Source organism: Molothrus aeneus, chromosome 1 (assembly GCF_037042795.1).
Source record: "Molothrus aeneus isolate 106 chromosome 1, BPBGC_Maene_1.0, whole genome shotgun sequence".
NCBI classification, from domain to species: domain Eukaryota; kingdom Metazoa; phylum Chordata; class Aves; order Passeriformes; family Icteridae; genus Molothrus; species Molothrus aeneus.
This window is the reverse complement of record NC_089646.1, coordinates 85,708,451-85,726,802: the sequence shown is the minus strand read 5'-3', so window position 1 is coordinate 85,726,802 and position 18,352 is coordinate 85,708,451.

The window sequence follows — 18,352 nt, the reverse complement described above, 5'->3', positions numbered from 1 at the left end:
GAAGTTCCATTCCTTAATTAAGTATAAAAGCAAAAATTGGGCCTTCTTAAAGCATATAATACTTTACTTTCAAGAGAAATGACTCGAATGTGAAATTATTTTTGTCCTCATTGCCATCATTACTTCAGTGGTGATAAGGCCAGCTTTAACTGCCCTTATGAAGCTTGCTAGTCACAGCTGATCATGAAAGTTAAACCCTGCTTGAATATGCTGTGGCTTAACAGCCTCATCTGAACAAAAGAATTCCAGACCAAATCCTTTTCCTTCATTGCTCTGATGCATTCACTTGTTAAAAATGTATGTTACGGGAACACATGCCACTGAACCAGTTATGCAATTGCAATTATTGGGAGATGTGAACAAAATCTATAAAAAATGAAGTGTTTTACATGACATTTGACAGGAAGCAGTGTAGACGCTTTTCTACAGAACAATCATGATTGTGTCATGAAGGACTCTAGTTTTCAACTCTTCAGTTCTGAGCATCAGTCCTGGGTAAAGGACAGTGAGTAGAGAAATTAAGTTATTTGCAGGAAGAACTCAGGCAGTTATTCCTTACACAGCAGGGTAAGGCTTATGCAGTTTTCCATATATTTATTTCAAATTCTCTTCAGGATGAACTTGGAATTTTTGGCTTCAGTCCTCAAAGATACTGAGGATGACATGTATACAAGTATGTAGATTCTATATATTGTATACTTGTATACATTAAATGACAGGTATACAGTTATGTGGATCGACACCTAAGATTTCAGTCCTGAAAAATCCTACTCTTACTTGAATTTTATATTGCAGGAAAATGTTTTGACTCAGATAACCTTATAGGATCAGAGTATTAGGAAGAAATTTGATACTTTGCCATTGCCCTTAGTATTTTTGGTCTTCAAACTTAAACACTAGGGCACAATGATAGTGTTTGCTTCCAGTTTTCTAATATAGTGGAGACCTGTGTGCTATCTCTGTAACCACAGGTGTCAAATTCACAGAAAAAACCAGATTAATACTTGCTTGCTTAGGAGGAAAAAATTATCAATCTTATTTAAAATAAAATAGAAGTCATTTATTTTCCAAATGCTCATAGATCTTATTAATTTTAGCCATGTGAACATGGCTTTGTATCTTTGAAAAAAAAAAAGCAACAAAAAATAAAAGGAATTTTTGTTTGACTTAGACCAGTTGTAAAAATTTGTTGTCAAAATCTGTCCACAGAGGTCAGCTGAGTCACTGATTTACATAGATTTTGGATTTTCACTGGTTTTGCTTTAAATGATGCCATTACTGCTTGCTTCCCCTGCCACTTGTATTATACGTATGAGTAGGAAGAAGATGGTTTCTCTGCAAACTGAAGAAAATGATTGAGGGGATCTGTCTTTCTGTTTTAATGAGCACTTAGCAAGGTGATCTTTCACAGAAGGATAGGTAAATAACTATCAAAAAAGCTTTATTTTTGAGAATATTTACTTTTAAGTCATTAGTGGCATTGTGAGAATAGGTACAAGGTGAGGAAAAAGTCCTTGAAAAATTATGTTTGTGTCACTTACTTTCAATTAAAAATCAGAACTTGGGCAAAACCAGAAAAGCTTATTTTAAGATAAAAGCAAGATGAAGACATGAAAAGAAAATCCAAATATGACTGCATTATTAAAGTGTTTACTCTCTTTATACCTGTACAAATACCTTGTTTTCTGAGTTCTAGCTTTTCCAATTATTGAATCAATTTTTACATGTGTACACAGAAATGTGCTGTCAGAGCATAGGCATGTAAAAAGAGTCTGATATTTATATCTTGACTGTTGAGAACAGTTTAAAGGAGCTCCAGCATCACTACTCTGTACTCATATTTCCCTGACATTACATGTAATTCATCTTGGTACTTATGCTGGGAGGAGGCTGCTTCAATAGTGCTTCTAATGCACTTGAAATGGCAAGGCTGGCATGTTTTCTGGACACTCACCAATCCTGCCCAGTGAATGAGCAGCCCCTGTCTAAAAGGAGAGTGCTTGCTCTCCTGCAATATTGTGGATAATGTTCTTTATGGACTACTAGTTATCGGTTTCATCCTGAAAATAAAGGGCTTGCATGCATCTTTTTCTTGAATACCTTGAAAATGCAACCCATTTCTGTGGAGAATCTCTCTGGGAGCAGCATTGCTGTTCTCTGCAGTGAACTCTTTTCCAACATCAATCATGATCTGAGAGTGCCTCCAGGACCTGTTCTCTCAGAGGAATGAGCCTTATCCCCAGCTAGCTTTTGGTAGTTAATTATTGCAGCTCCAGATAAGAACATAATATTAAACATATTTCAGGTTTAGGCCCCCATATAACCAGCCTGGGTACTGGCTGGTTATATGGGGGCCTAAACCTGAAATATGGTACATTTAATTATGCTACAATTTTGAATTGGGCAAGATAAATTCTCCAAGATATCAGGATCTATGTGGCATCCATCATCACAGCACAAGTATTTAGGAGGTACCGTGTGTACTCCAGGTGATGGGTTAGAAGCCAGGATTGCCTTTGTCTTTTTTCTTCTAGTTGGTAATAATCGAAGTCTTTTGTGACACTGCCGCTGTGGATGTGATAGAAAGGAGTCTTTTCTACTGTCCCAGAGCAGAAGGCAGAGAATACTTTCAATCTAAGAGCTACTGTGAATGTCTGGATTTGAAAGGCAGAGAGTGCTGGAAATGAGTTGTACTTCAGATCATCAGTGTGCTTTTGAAGTTAACCTCCTCATGGTACCCACTTACTGAAATTTGTCCCAGGTTATAGAGCTTTCTCATACTCTCTGAATCAAATTCCTTTGAGGACACAAAACCAGAAGATTTGCTCCAAAAAAAACTTGATATTCTACTTCTTCTAGTGAATATTCAATTCATGACACCAAATTTGAATCAATAATAAGTGTAAACTTCCTGAAATGCATTTCCTGGCTCATCAGCAGCAACAACATCTTCATTCTGCATCTGCTGCTATTGAATCACATTCTTGCTGATACGGTCAGCAGGAGAGGACCAATCCTGCTAGAAGACAGGGCACAGGAGAGGATTTTTTTCCTGTTTTATCCAGATGATCTGAGAGCTTTCCCCTCACAAGCATTCGTGTCATCTAGAGATAAAGAGAAACAAAGCTGCTATTGTTGTTCAAAGAAATTTTGCACAAGGAAAGGCATCAGCGTTTTCAAGATTTAATTACATATTAGGTTAAACTGCTATGTTGGGAAGATAAGCAGCACTGGCCCAGGATCCTTCCATCCCACAGGATTTCCCACTCTTGGTTAGAGAATGCCATGGATCTCATGATGGCACTCATCCTGCTTTGAGCAGGTGCTTTTCACAGCTTTGACACTCAGCTGAGATACTAGCTTGGGGACGGAGGGGAAGCATGAAAACTTGTAGTAGTTCCAGCTAGGCTGGCCAGGTCAGAAGGAAGTTAATGAGTTATTCATCTTATAAAAACAGTCTTCTAAAATTTAACTTTACTCCTATGAGCTATAGTTACATACTTGATTGCAGAGAAAGTATGAAGTTTTCCTTGGTTTTTACAGCTAACTGAGGTGTATTTTAGCCCAGGAAAAATGATCTAAAACTGAATTATATTACAGAAGTGAGTTTCACTTTATCAGTATTTCATATCGAGTCTGTACTTGGATCTCTTCTCTTTTCAATGTTAAGTGAGAATACATCAATATTTTTCCGGCTGTGGGTAGTACTCAGAATTTATCACTTATGTGAAAGCATAAGTGCCATTCTTGAAGTATGTTTTGTAAAGTTTCTCAGTTTAGCCACCCTGTCTTTAAAATTCAGTCCCAAAAACTCACTAAAGTATATTTAATTTTCTTTTTCTTTATTTTTTTTGTCTTCTTTCCTTTGGAGCTTGACTCATACTTTTTAAATATTTAGGTTTGGAAATAACTGTTTGTAGCAAAAAGCAATTTATAAACTCAGTATATTTTAAGGTTGTGAAAATCTTGCTAACTAAGTTGACAATGTTATTTTAAAAGGGGAGCTGTAAGATTTCTTCTTTCATTTACTGTTTTCATTGTAAATACATAACTTGATGACTCTTTCATTATCTTTGAGGAGGAAATAGGGAGATAATTTTTTTTTTTAAGAATCTGTAACTTGTCCAAGTAATCCTTGAAAAGCTGAAGGATGTGATGTGTCTGTTCCCTTTCTATCTGGGCCCCTCCTCACAGGCAGTGAAGCAGGGATGCCTTCATGCAGAGGAGTCTGGTTTGCTTTTGTCCTATTAATTTTAACTACATTAGAATAAAGTTGTAACAGTCAAAAGTTAGAACAGTGAAATTTTAATATTGTAATTATAACCTTCTGTTGCAAAGTTGTTGAAGTCCTATGCAGACTTATTTAGTGGCAAGAAAATGTGCAGTTGAATTCCAAATTTGAATGATCATCTCTGACTAAAATAGTCTTACATCCCACCTAAAATAATAGCAGTTATTTAAATTAATAGTTCAGTGGTTTTCAAGATGGCTTCCTTTTTTAGGTTGCCTTTTGTAATTTTTCTTCTTTACAGATACAGACAGGAATAAGCAATTTGGAATGGTTCTGTTGACATGAGGTTTTTCATTTTAATACTGAACAATTTGCTTTTCATCCAGAGATAATTAATTTGGGTATGTATGTACACGGTAAGCACAAATGCACTATTAAATACAAAAAGAAAATAGTATGACCTATTGAGCTGAATAAATTAATTCTGCTGATTACTAGTAAAAGAAAACCTAAAGGCTTATAGGTATTTTTCATAGATTTGTGAAGTGGTCAGAAGTGAAATTATCCTTCCTATAAGATCCAGTCTTCACAAAAATAATCTGTTTAATTCTCTTAACTATTATATTATTATATTATATTTTGTATTATGGGAAATACAAAACCCCACAGTCTCCACCAAGCTCTCCAACCCTGCTTTGCTTTCCTATGACATTTTGTTGAATGAGTTGACAGACCTGACCAATCTTAAAATGCATAAGTATTTTAAGCTTCTCTATATTTGATAATGATGATGCTTGATTGCTGAATGAGTGCAAGGTTATAATCATCTCTCTTGGCTTTTTTGTCATTCATAAGCTGCTTGAGCTGCTCTCTGCTGGCTTATGACATTTCCAGGATCTCTCAAGTGGGTTGTAACTTTGTGTGTGCTCACTGAATTCCAAGCACTGGTCCTTCTAAATGCTCTTTGATGAGATGAGCTTTTATTCATCTGTTATTTAAAAAAGGGTTTCATGCCATACAGTTTGCTTCTCAATGTCTTAAAATTCTCACAGAAAATGTTTATAAATTGGAAATGAAAGTAATTTAAAACCTCCAAGTTTGCTATTTGCTGCTTAGAGATTTCATATCACTTTATACATTTAATGATAACCCAGAAAATGTGGCTTTAAAGATAGTTTTGTAAGCTTGGCGTGAAAAATATAAATTATTTTATTGTTTATGATAACCTCTATTTTCAAATGAAATCCTGTTTTGTCATCAGAGCATTTTCTACAAAAAAACCCAACACATATCCAACAAGGATTGTCTAAGAACATGATTTCTAAATTCATATTGTTTTTTTTAATTTCACCTAGAAATCAATAGCGTATGTTTTATTAAATGATGGAATACCACTATACATGCCTCAGGTATTATAAAGATATTCAATACTCTCTTTAATATGATTATTACAACATACTGATTTTTGTTGTTGGCCATATGAGAGGCAGCATTTTCAAAATGAAGGTAATTGTTTTGCAATAGAAAGTCTTGTCAGATAGGATGTGTTACCAGATGTGTTGGTCATAAATGCAGCTGATGTAATTGGGGATGTCTAGACTGGGGGCAGCCTGGGCTGCATCAATTATACATTGGTGGAGTTTGCAGCCCTGAGAGGTACTGGTGATGTAAGAAGTGAAATTAGGCCCCCGAACTTTAGAAAGCTGACTTCCAGCTTTTCAGGGAGGTAGTCAGTGGCATTCCCTGGGAGAGTGGGCTTGGGAATAGGAGAGCCAGGACAGTGTTGTGAACAGAGTTGGAAGATCACTAAAGGAATTTTTCATAAAGCATAAGAGAAAAAAATTGGGTAAGGAAAGCAGGAGACCGTCATGGTTGAGTAAAGAATTGCTGGTCAAACTAAAGAGAAAGAAACAAATGTACAAGCAGTAGAAACAAGGGCTTCATTGGCAACCTCTCTGCCCCCATGTCTTGAATTGGTGGACAGCAGGATGTGGATGGAAAGTGCTTCCCACTGAAAATAAAGGGGAGTTATATGAACAGCTGAGGAACCTGAATGGACATAATTCTATGGGACCTGATGAGATGCATCTTAGGGTCCTCAGGGACTCAGCTGATGTAGTTGCCAAGGCGCTCTCCATGAAATTTCAAAAATCACGGCAGTTTGGTAAAGTCCCAGGTGACTGTAAAGAAAAAGAGAAATATTGTACTCATCTTTAAAAGGAGTAGAAAGAACAACTGACTTGTCTGCCTCACTTCTGTGCCTGGGAAGATCATGGAATAGATCTTCCTAAAAGCTATGCTAAGGGGGGAGCACAGATATGAGTCAGGACAACCAGCTCAGCATCACCAGGGACAAGTCCTGCCTGACGAACTCAGTGTCTTTCTATGACAGAGTGACCACATCAATGGATAAGGAAGGGTTGCAGATGTCATTTATCTGTATTTCTGTAAAGAGTTCGATATGTTCCCCTACAACAATCATCTCTCTAAATTGGAGAGAGATGGATTTTTGAGTGGAGAGTTAGATGGATAAGAAAGTTAGACAGTTGCATCCAGAGAGTAGTGGTAAATGTCTGATGAACATCAGTGATGAATGTTGTCTCTCAGGTACCCATATAGGGACCAATGATATTTAATATCTTCTCTAATTACATTAACAAAAGGATTGAATGAACCATCAGCAAATTTGGAGATGACACCGAGCTGAGTGGTGCAGTTGACATACCTGAGGGATGGAATGCCAGAGGGACCTGGAAAAGCTCAGAAACTGGGCCTATGGGAATCTCACAGTGTTTAACCAGACCAAGTTCAAGGTTCTGCACCTGGGTCAGGGCAACCCGCAATATCAACACAGGCTGGGGGATAAACAGAGTGAGAGTAGCCCTGATGAGAAGGATTTGGGGGTGCTGGTGGTACCTCCAGGAGAAAACTCTGGAACCTCCACCACCAAGAAGCTCAGAGTGAAGTAGGACCAACAGGATACCTCCAGATACACATGTGGTGACTGTCTTCTCTTTGATCTGTCTCTCTTCCCCCCCCCCCCCCACTTTTCTATTCTTTCTATATCTCTACCTCAAATTTACTATTAAATAGAATCCATCTTATTGGCTTCATTTGCACCTTAATTTGGGCAGAGGCATCTCTCAATAATCAGATATTAATGATACTGTGACCAGCAAGTTAAGGGGGTTGAGTCTGCCCCTCTACTTCACTGTGGTGAGACCCCACCTGGAGTGTTGCATCCAGCACTGGAAGGGCATCAACCTGTTGGAGTGAGTCCAGAGCAGGAACACCAAGATGTTTAGAGGGATGGAGCTCCTCTCCTATGAGGAAAGGCTGAGAGAACTGGGTTTATTCAGATTGGGAAACAGAAAAAATTGAGGTAATCTAATTGCAAACTTCCAGTGCCTGAAAAAAACCTCCAAGAAAGATGCAGAGGAACTATTTACAAAGGCATGTAGTAATGGGAAAAAGGGGAATGGCTTCAAACTGAGAGTAGGTTTAAATCAGATATTAGGAAAAAAGTTCTTTACTGTGAGGGTGATGAGGCACTGGAACAGATTGCCAAGAGAGGTGGTAGATGCCCCATCCCTGGAAGGATCCAAGGTCAGCTTGGATAGAGCTCTGAGCCGCCTCTCCTACAGAAAGGTGTCAATGTTCATGGCAGGGGGGTCAGAACTAGATGGTAAGGTCTGTTCCAACCCATGCTATTCTGTGAATCTATGAATAATAGCAATAAAACATTTGGTTAGAGAGTAAACTAGTACTTGAAATTCTGGTTTTGAGCTACTTGCTTATATCCTGGTGAGTGACATGCAATGTGATATGAAAGACTGTGTATGAAGGCAGTGTTTGTGCCCAGAAGGGAAGCTGGAAACTTGTTTCACCTCATAAAAACCAAAGGAAATCACAAAGGGCCTCACAGGGAATGATGGTTTGAATAGGCTGCAGAGAATGTGCAATAGCAGATGCAATTTGACAGCGTCTCCCGCACTGTTGGAAAGTCATGACCATGACCTGTCCTTGATTCACAAGTAGAATATCGCTGTCTCCAAGGACTGTTGTACATGTGAACAGTGCGCATCCTCCACTTCTTCCCCTCCTTAGTAAGATTGGCTCCTTTGGACAACATCAAACGACATATATAATCTTATGATGAGGAATTTTGGTGACTTTTTTCTGCTGCCTGTCATTTTCAATTGTTCCTTTGTGTTGGCTGTATGCCACTTCTTCCCAAGCAGCTTTGGATGTTAAATAGCAGTTGCATTTAGCCTGTGACTTTAAAGGTCGGGTTGAATAAAAACCTGTGGCAGTTGCATGAGGCAAATTACTTCTGCTGAGCTAATTAAAGATCACAGATCAAATCATGTCTTGTGTTAAGTGGGTTTAACTCCCTTGGATTTGGCCCAAGTATGTGAGCAATGGATTTGCTTCTCTGTATCTACTTAAACATCACTGTATTTAAACTGTGTATTTCACTATTTTAAATGGGATTTTTTTTTTGTGCTTAACCTGCTTTTTCTTTTTTAAATGAATATCCTTGCATCTTCTCTATTGGCTTTGTATTTATTTTGTGTTGAGTTTTTCACTATTCTGTCTGTCTAATAAGCCTTGTTCTCTTGCCTCTTCTTTTCCTTTTTGAACATATCTCAACCTGGAGGAGTGAGGAGAGTATTTGAAGCCATCATTCAGGAATGGGCAGGTGCACTGAGGAAGAAAGACTGCCTGCAAGGGAGAAACTTCTCTTGAGTACTGAATTACTCTTTCCTAAAAAGGCTTTGGGTTAACATGTCTGAATTCACTGTTCGCATTTTTTTCTTTGGGGCATTCATAATGAACAGCTGATTTTAGTGCATATGCAGTGTATTTCTAATAATTACAGTTGATATCCTCAATGTAATATTTGTTTATGGAATTGAGTAAATAATGCTTGGGTTTTTTTCCTGGTTTGAGAATTTGATTGGCAAGATATGGGGAAGTGCTGTTCCTTAGTTTGGCAGAATGTGGTACTCTGCACACCTGACGTACAGTGGCTCTTGAACATTTGACGCCCCTTCTGGGTGCTGGAAGTCTGCCTCCCTGGCCACAGAGACTGAAAGGCTTTAGGACTGACTCCCAACTCTGTCATAGCTTCCAGTAAACTAAATTTTCCTCAAGCTGAGTCTATTTTGCCTGTGAAGTTAATATGTGAGTGATATCACTGCTTTTATCTGGATCCATTTTCTCCCTTGTCCTCTCCTATCAGGCAAGGAAGGTTCAGACAATGGCTGTTCAAGGCCAACCCACCACATAAGTGTATTTTCCAATTTTTTCACTAAATTGATCCTAATGTCTTATTATTATATGTTATTTATATCTTTTATCAATTTATAACTTGTTTTTTTAAGAGGGAACTGGGCTATACAGGGGTTCTGTAAATAGCTAAGCTTGCATCAAAATCCTTTTTTTTGTACATCATGAATTCTTTTTGGGCTACTTAATATCACAGAACACAGCTTTTCTAGAGATACCCATTACATAAGCATGTGCCAGTGGGGATGTTATCTCCCTCCCCTCCCCAAATGCAATGGTGTCATGTTACATACAAATCTCTTCATGTTAGTTTTGGGTTTTTTTTGCTTCTCATTTCAGTCCGGTTTAGTCAGACAACTTGAAATCTGGATTGCCTGACAGAGTGTGATTTGGAACAGGCTGAGCTACTTGGACAGAATTATAAATAGATTTAAGACTATTTCTGTGCTCAAAAATTATGTAAACACAAACTTAGTTTGTCTAAAGAATAGTTTATGTTTAAAATTCTGGTTCTTATTTTTTGTTTTCTGAACAGTGACCATAAATCTTTCAGCTTAGAAGTCTTTGGGGACAGAAGAAGTGTGGTATTGCTATCCCTGTCATTCTGTACAGGGGAAGTCTGGTGTAAATAACTTGCATCTTACAGAGAAACTTGTTCAAGGAGAGCACATATTAGCAATTCCAAATATCTGCTTGTGCACCCAGCAGTCAGGACATTTTTGTTTCACATGCATATCTTACTCTCCATGCATTGGTTGAAAGTTTTGCATCTAAGGCATGTAAAATCTGAAAGAATGAATATTTCTCTTTAGCAGTGAAAATGCACTCAGTGTTCAAAGATGTTAAAGTTTGACTGTAACTATTGCTGTAATTGCTGCACTCAGAAAGGCCTGTCATAAATGAAAATATTCATTACAGGAAAAAAGTATCTTGAAATTCCACTTAAAGCACAATTAGGTGATAAACCTATTATCAGTCAATCCTCTGGCCAAGGTCTGATGTGGAGAATGGTATGTGTTAAAAAATCTGCCTCCAGCTACTGAGCAAAGTTGGCTAATTTGATGACGTGACAAAAACTACTGAATTAGGCTAGTTCAGAAGTGGAACATGAACCATTTGGCCACTTAATGTTACATTAAGAATTAATTCTTGATGAATATTATTATGGAAAGAAAATAATGTGTGATAAGTCAAGAGAGACAAGAATTATAAGTGTTTCCTTATATTGGCAAAAGATAACTGTGAGGTGAGTAGGTAACAAAAGCTCCAGTGAAACTGAGAGATCATAGCTAAAAATAGTATTTTTCTCTCTTCAGATAGATATCATTAATGATTAGAAGAAACATCCTAATCTGGAAAAGAGCGTAAACAATGAAGTAGGAAATAAGTGGAATTTGCTTCTAAATTTGCTATTCTAAAAATCCTCTTTACTGTATAAGTCTACAGCACTCATCTCTACATAGACAATTTACCTTGAGGATTCTAAATACTGTAATATTCTACTTCTGTGTATGTTCATGACTCTTATAATCTTAGGTAAGTAGACTTACTTCCTCAGTGTCTTTCCTCCAGATCCTACTGTGACCTGAAAACTAGAATAAAAATTTTCTCTGAGCATATTTACCATGTATCAGAATCGGACTTTCTAGAGAATTGATCAAATATTACTGTTTCTCTTTAAGAGAGAGGGAAGAAGAGCTGATGATAGATTTTTAAATTTAATTTTGTTAAAGTAACAGCTGAGGAAACAAGCAGTTTCTCTTATTTAACTTCACTCACCTGACTGAAGAGAGTGAAATGTAAATCTCTTCTTCCAAAGCATGTCCCACTCCCATCTTGTGACATGAGGGTCTGTGCTATTCTCATCCTTCATCTTCTACTGTTCAGAAAATATCTCTGAGAATATCACCTTAAGGAAAGGCAGAGAATGTGGAAGGAAATATGTTTTACAGCATTAGGTTACACCTCCAGAAGGTGATGCTGAGCTCTGGTATTTGTTGCAAGAAAACCCTAATCTTTGATATAAAGGAGACAGTCATTGGGAATACTATTTTATAGCTTGGACTGTCCTGTAAGGGATAAAATAACTAGAAAGAAAGGATTTCTCTTGGCTTTTATCCTTGTTGAGTGGCTTTTTTAATCTCTTACTAAGAGTTCTGTGCTGAGAAATGGTAAATTTATGTTTACCCTTCACTCCCAATCCTCTTAAAAAAAATAAAAGGACATCTCTCTCTGGAAGAAAGTTTATAATCATCACTTGCTTAATCATTTTGTCTTCACTGGAATAATCTTAAGACCTTCATCTAATTAGAGTTATACAGCAATTAGTATTTATTGTGTTAGAGGTGCACTTCATGTATGACTAACTCAGGACCTTGTGTTTCTGCAAGGAGATAAGGATGCAACAATCTGTTGGAAAAGCACGAATACAGAAGTTTCTTGATTGTTCAGCTTTAAATATTATGTTTCAACAACCTCACCCATTTGTTTCAATGCACATCAGTGTTGACTTCTAGGATTACTGAGGGATAAATTGAGTGGGGCTTCTCCACAAGAACATTACTTGTTAGAAACTTTGTTGCCTAATTTGCTGTTTATCACAGGTTGATCTCAAAACAAAATTTCAGGAAAACATGAATATTTTCAAGGGGAATTGCATTCTGATTTTTGTTCCTGAGATGATTTCTCTAATAAAGACAGATGATTAGACCTGTTACCGTTCTTTCGTTTCTTCTCTGTGTTTGGAAGATGTTTTCTGCTCTCTGGCAAGAACCTCTTTACAATTCCTTACTCTCTCTCAAAGAAAAATTATGGCTTAAAAGATAATAGTTTTTTTCTTCTTTAATTTAAATTTAAATGAGTGTCAGAGCTCAATCATCCCTAATGAACAGCAGAAATAATGAAAAACTTACCTTGTGGAGTGTTTCCTTGTAATAGTGCTGAATTAGAGCTGCTTCTGAACTGAGTAATGTTTTCTGAATATACATGGGATCCCAAGTCATTAAAGATTCTCATAAAGAAAGCTCATAAATTTGGCTCAGCTCAATGAGACTTAGTGCATATGTGAATAAAAATGTTTCTGTAAATGGGAATTGATTTTTCTTTCTCACTGATGCTTTTCTTTAGTTAATCTTATGAATGTGTTCTGCACTAGTTACAGCAAGACAAATAGAAGGACACTGGGAGTCATAGGAACCAATATTAAAGTGCATATTCCAGTGATCTTTGATCCTCATCATGATACCTATTTCACCTTCTGCTTTTTCTCAGAGAGAAGCTATTGCTAAGTCACCTTCTTCGTTGACCAAGACTAGCTGCAGACCAATCAGGTAAAAGCATATTAGAATTTCCACACCAGCTCCAACATAAAAATCTTCTCATCTTTTGTTCTGCTCTCCTTTAAGTCTATCTGTACTAATTTTTGAGGCACTGCTATAGTGGATTATCTTATCATAAGTGATTTCCTGACACATTCTGATCCTGCATAATTGCAGGTCAGTTGAAAAATCTCTTTTGACAGCAGTGATACAGGATCAAAGTTACTGTTTGATCCTGTTATTTTAAGAATAAATAAAAACAAATGTCAGAATGAAATTAACTTAAGAAAAGAAATTAATTTTCAGTTAAACTTTGGAGATGTTTTTTCTGGTAAGGTTCTGAAACATTTACAATTTTGCTGCTATAGGAAGGCAATGATATCATAGTTCTTTCGTTTACGTTTAAGGAAGGAGCACTAATCTATTTAGGTTTTAATACAGATTCAACCTGAATACATATAGATGGGATGGACCTCAGTGGACAGGTATCTGATTCCCACCCTCCCTCTCTAAACCTTGTAATCCAGTTAATCCAGCTAATTTTTGAGACACATTTTTAGTATGTGTTTTTTTTATTTACCTTTATTGGTGGCCTGCAGTGAAGTTTAAAAAAAAAATCCCTGCCAACCAAAACAATATTGCAAAGAACCAATAAAAAGAATATGTATTTCAGTAGTCATGTCAGTCTTATCACTGTGTCAGTGTAGGATCAAATATAATAAAGTGCAGGTGGCTATGCTTTCTTCTTTGTGGTTGTGATTTTAATGTACTGAGCATTCATCTCCCCTTTAAGAGATTAAATGGAAGGACAGGTTGTGAGCACACTTCCTACTCCAGTGTAAGAAGGAAGAAGGTGTTGGATACAGACAGCTTTGAATATCTCTTCACTTGATCTTCTGCCTCCTCAATTATCAACTCAGCTGTTCAACTGAGTGCTTCCTGGGGCTTCAAGATAGTGTAGTGCAGCAGAGAGATATGGCTGTGCTGGAGCTTTGTACAGCAGTGTGTGCTGTAGGGGTTGAGCTCTGCCCCTGCAGTCATACTTGGAGAATGAGCTGTGCTCTCTTGCACCAGAGGAGTGCCTTCCAAAGCAAATTATTGTTAACATGCCTTGTGTGAAAATGGTGCAAGCAAGATTTGCAAGAAAGTTTTCATTTCTTTACCCATAGCAAACATTTTTATGTATTGTGCGTGATTTTATTTTATGATGGGAAAACAATTATTTTATAGTACTTCATCTCACATTGAGTATGAGCCATATGGTATTTAACTAATTTTTTTTTTCTGCCAACTCCTCATGCAATAGGAAGCACTTTTTCTCTACTTAAAACCCTGGGTATTGTGCACTTGAGATAAGCATTACATATTTCAAAAGACACTTAGTTCTTCTTTCTAGCTGAAGAAATTATTTTCAGTAGAATACAACAGAAATCAGATATCTTTCTGTTGTTTTTCAAACCTCTTGCATGTGAGTACTATATCTTGATGTTTTGTTTTGCATTTTCAAGGTGATATTCAAAAGGCAAAAGGAGAAAGCCAAGTTTTATAACCAGTCTCTGTAGACTTAACTTCAGATGAAAACAACAGGTCTATAGGGTAATTTCTATAAGAGCACAAATAGAACTTAAATGGAATTATGCTATGGTGGGGATAGGTATTTTTAGAGCTTCAAGTGCAATAAAGAAATACTTATGTAAGGCTGGATGAGGACATAAGAGTTTTGTGGAAACAGTTGAATGAAGGAAGAAAAAAGGGTTTATTAGCTGTTATAGTTGAATTGTATGTAGCCTTTGGAGGGGAGTGGGGAAAGGAGAACAGCTGTCCCTAGGGCTTGGAAGTGTCTGCTGCAGTGCTGACACTGAATGTACTCAGTTCTATCGGGGCCCCATAGAAATTCAGTGCCTTGGAAACCTTCCAACTTTTAACTAAGATGGTAAAGACATGCGGGTCTTCTCAATCTTAGACCTTTAAGAACCTTATGTCAGGATTGTTATATGCAGAATCTTTTTGACTTTGAAATAATCTTAATATAATAATGAAATATGCAAGGTATTCTCAGAACCTTCTCAGTGAGAAGGTTTAGGAGATAATTTTACAAGAAATGATATATTGTCCAAAGAACCTAATTAAATCTACATCCAAGAGAGAGATTATATAGGCTGTTGCCAGATCCGATGTTTTATGTTGAGGAGTGATATTGTGTTGCCATTTTAGCTTCTATTATTTCATTGATATTTTAGAGCTGAACACAGCCCAGATCTGCAATGCTGATTTATCAGCATTATCAGAAATCTTTGCTCATGCAAACTCTCATCCTCATGTAAAACAGTCTTTCAGCTCAACAATCAATATTTATAAATCTTTGTTGCCAATTTCCTGCCTTTCAAGTCAATACCATTGCAATTATAGAACATAGTAGCTGAAGTGAGATTTAACCTTTTTTTTTTTTTGGTGGGTCTAGGGGGTTGGCTGTTTAGTTGGTTGGTCGGTTGGTTGGTTGATTGGTTTTTGGGCTTTTTTTTGTTGCTAAGCATTGGGATCTTCTAGGGAGTACTTTTTTAATCTGTGGGTTATTGTAGATCCTACTGAATACTGCTAAATTTCTGTATTAATATTTAAATGAGAGAGCAAATAAAGGCCCTGGCTTCTTAGTAATTGTTAAAAGAGTGAATGTTACTGCTCAAAGCACAGATGAGTTCCACGGTTAGGCTTTTTTTCATTACATGAGAAATTTCCTTTATGACACACTGAAAATGTGCTGTGCTCCTGACTCTTGACTGCATTGCAAATGTGGCAGAAACAACCACTAAGGCATGCAATTGCTAGAAGAAAGTAAAGGGAGGAATTCCTTTGAAGTTAAACTTTTAAGCGAAAAGCTAGATTTTGAAGCTGAACAAGTACTGTCCTTTTTTCTTGCTCAGGAAAACAGAGCTTGGTGAAGGTTTTCTGTAAACAGGATTATAGTGACTCAATACCTCACTCAATACTGTCTTTGTTTTCTTGTACTGAGGTAAGTTCCATCCTAGTTCAGTAGTAGGGCCTTGAGGTGATTTGGTTAAATACGTGTTTTTCTTTCTCATTGTGAATTATAATTTTCCTTACTTGGGGAAAACCTTGTGTTTGTGAGACAGGGAAGTTTTGCTTTCATGAGCTGTTTGGATCCGTAGACAATCAAGGAAGCCATCCTGAACTCCTTTTTTTTCCATTGCATCACTTGTCAAATGAGTCCTTCCCCAACTACTGGGGTTCAGTTTCTCTACAAGTAAAACAACTGACGCAGATAATTTGATCAGCTTTATGTTTGCAGAAGTAAAACTTAAAGAGGACTGATATGGGGATGTGGTGTTTCTACACTGGGAAAGAAAGTCTGACCACGTGTGCATGTTACCAAAAATCAGAATTATTGCTGGAGCAGCATCTATGATGTGTTGCTCCACCAGTGTGCTGCTGTCTATCAGACATGGACATCAAGACATATAAGTCAGACAGTGCTAGACAGTTTTGAGAAAAAAGTGGTATTTTGCTCTAGAGTTGTAGTTTTATTGGGTGAATATGATCAGACTAAACTACTAAGAAATATTTAATTGATCTAATCACAAGATATCCAGTGTCAAATAGCAGAAAAGAAATACTTGATCACAATAATTTCACTGTCAAGGACGGTCATTAGGATGAATCCACAGCATAATTAGTGTGGGTGGATGGGGTGAGAGTACAAGTAAGCAAATGTTGAACGTACCTGAAGAGTCAAGTAGCAGGCTCAAGATCTGAGGATTGTTGGAGATACACAGCCAAACTTAAACAATATTCTGTCAAGAACTAAACTAAAACATGACATCTAGTATTGTTAGATCGAGCATACAGATTAATGTCTAGATTTTTGAAGCTTGGGTTACTTTTAAATGTCTTGCCTAGTTGTTATTTTTCTCATCTGCCTCTGAAATTCTGAGCAATTACAAAAAACCTTCCCATTTCCACACCAGTTATGTAAAAAATCAATGAAGCATTTGAGTGGAATCACAGAGAAACTTGATAGAAGGGATTGAATTTGGAACACAATGCAGTACATTTTTATATATATATCCTATACCCCTTATACAAATTTATATTCTGTTCACTTAGGAATCAAATACTATCCTGACAGATTCAACGATATTTCAACCATGTAAGCCCAAGAGATAGTAAATTAATTGAAACTTGTGTTCATTTATTCTCCAGGTTTATTTACTTGATGGATGGAACCATTAATTGGCTTCATTCCTGGGTGACCCACACTCCTCCCTCCATATTTCTGTGATGGTAGAAGACAGGTAATATATTGCTAGTGATTTCCTGTGTTTTATTACTCACATTGTTGCCTGTAATAGAAACCATTCATTTTGTATTTGCTAAATTTAATTTCTTTAAACTGTCAGTGCTAATTGGGATGTCAGAACCTAAATACCAAAAACCTGCGGAATATAATACTGCTTTAGGCTATTCACTAGTAAAATAGATGAGGAAATGCAAAGAAATGTGATAAAAAATTGAGACTAATAATAGAGTCACTTAGCTGTGTAATGTGTTTAGTAATTAGGCCTTGTTTAAGTCTTGTTTATGTAATCCAAAACTTATTCTAGTCTGAAATCCAACCAGTTCCAAGATCTGATGCTTCTCTTATTTTGCTCTGAGTGTTCAGATAATACTGAACTCTAAAATGGCCAAGATTCAATGAATAAATGAACCTTTTTTATTACTAGCTACACTGCTAGAACATTAATGTTCAGTATTAAAATCCTGAAATATATCCATTAAAGGCTTGAACATGATTTTCTTATTAAAACAAATTATTACTAATAAGGGAGTCTTACTTGTCGTCTTACAATGTAGAGTCTTTTTGTTTGGTAATGAATCCTGTATGAACAGATGCGTATGTCCATACATAATGATGTGCAACATCAGATAGGTGCCAAGTTTAGATATACTGTGGTTACTGATAAATCCTTTTTTTAAAGGAAGATTTATATGTTTTGAATTCACTTTATTAAATATGCCATATTTTGGAGGAACCTGTCTGTAGGGTGCATAACAAGAAAAAGCAGATAAACAACAAAAGTTCAAGTTTAGTATTTCACAGCTTTATTACTTATTCTCCTCATATCCCCTTGAAAATTGTTTCAAAGAAAGCAAGTCACAGTGTAATCAATGAAACTTTTAGTTTGCTTTTTGTGGGAAGACATTTGACCCATTACAGCCTGCATCTTGCCCTTCATCCTTGACTCTGCTCTTGAAATTAAGGTGAAAAATATGCACTCTAAGCACCCTTTTTTTCCAACCACTTAAATTATGTGAAGATTTACAATCTTGAAAAACCGATAATAATAAATTGAATACAATTAAAGTATTGCAGCTACTACTCAAATCAACCAGTTTATTAACATTCCAATTCCTGGGAGGTTTTTGTTTGGTTTTTTTTGTTTGTTTTTTTAATGGCCAGTGTACTTCAATGTTTTCTTCCCTTCACGGAGTAAGA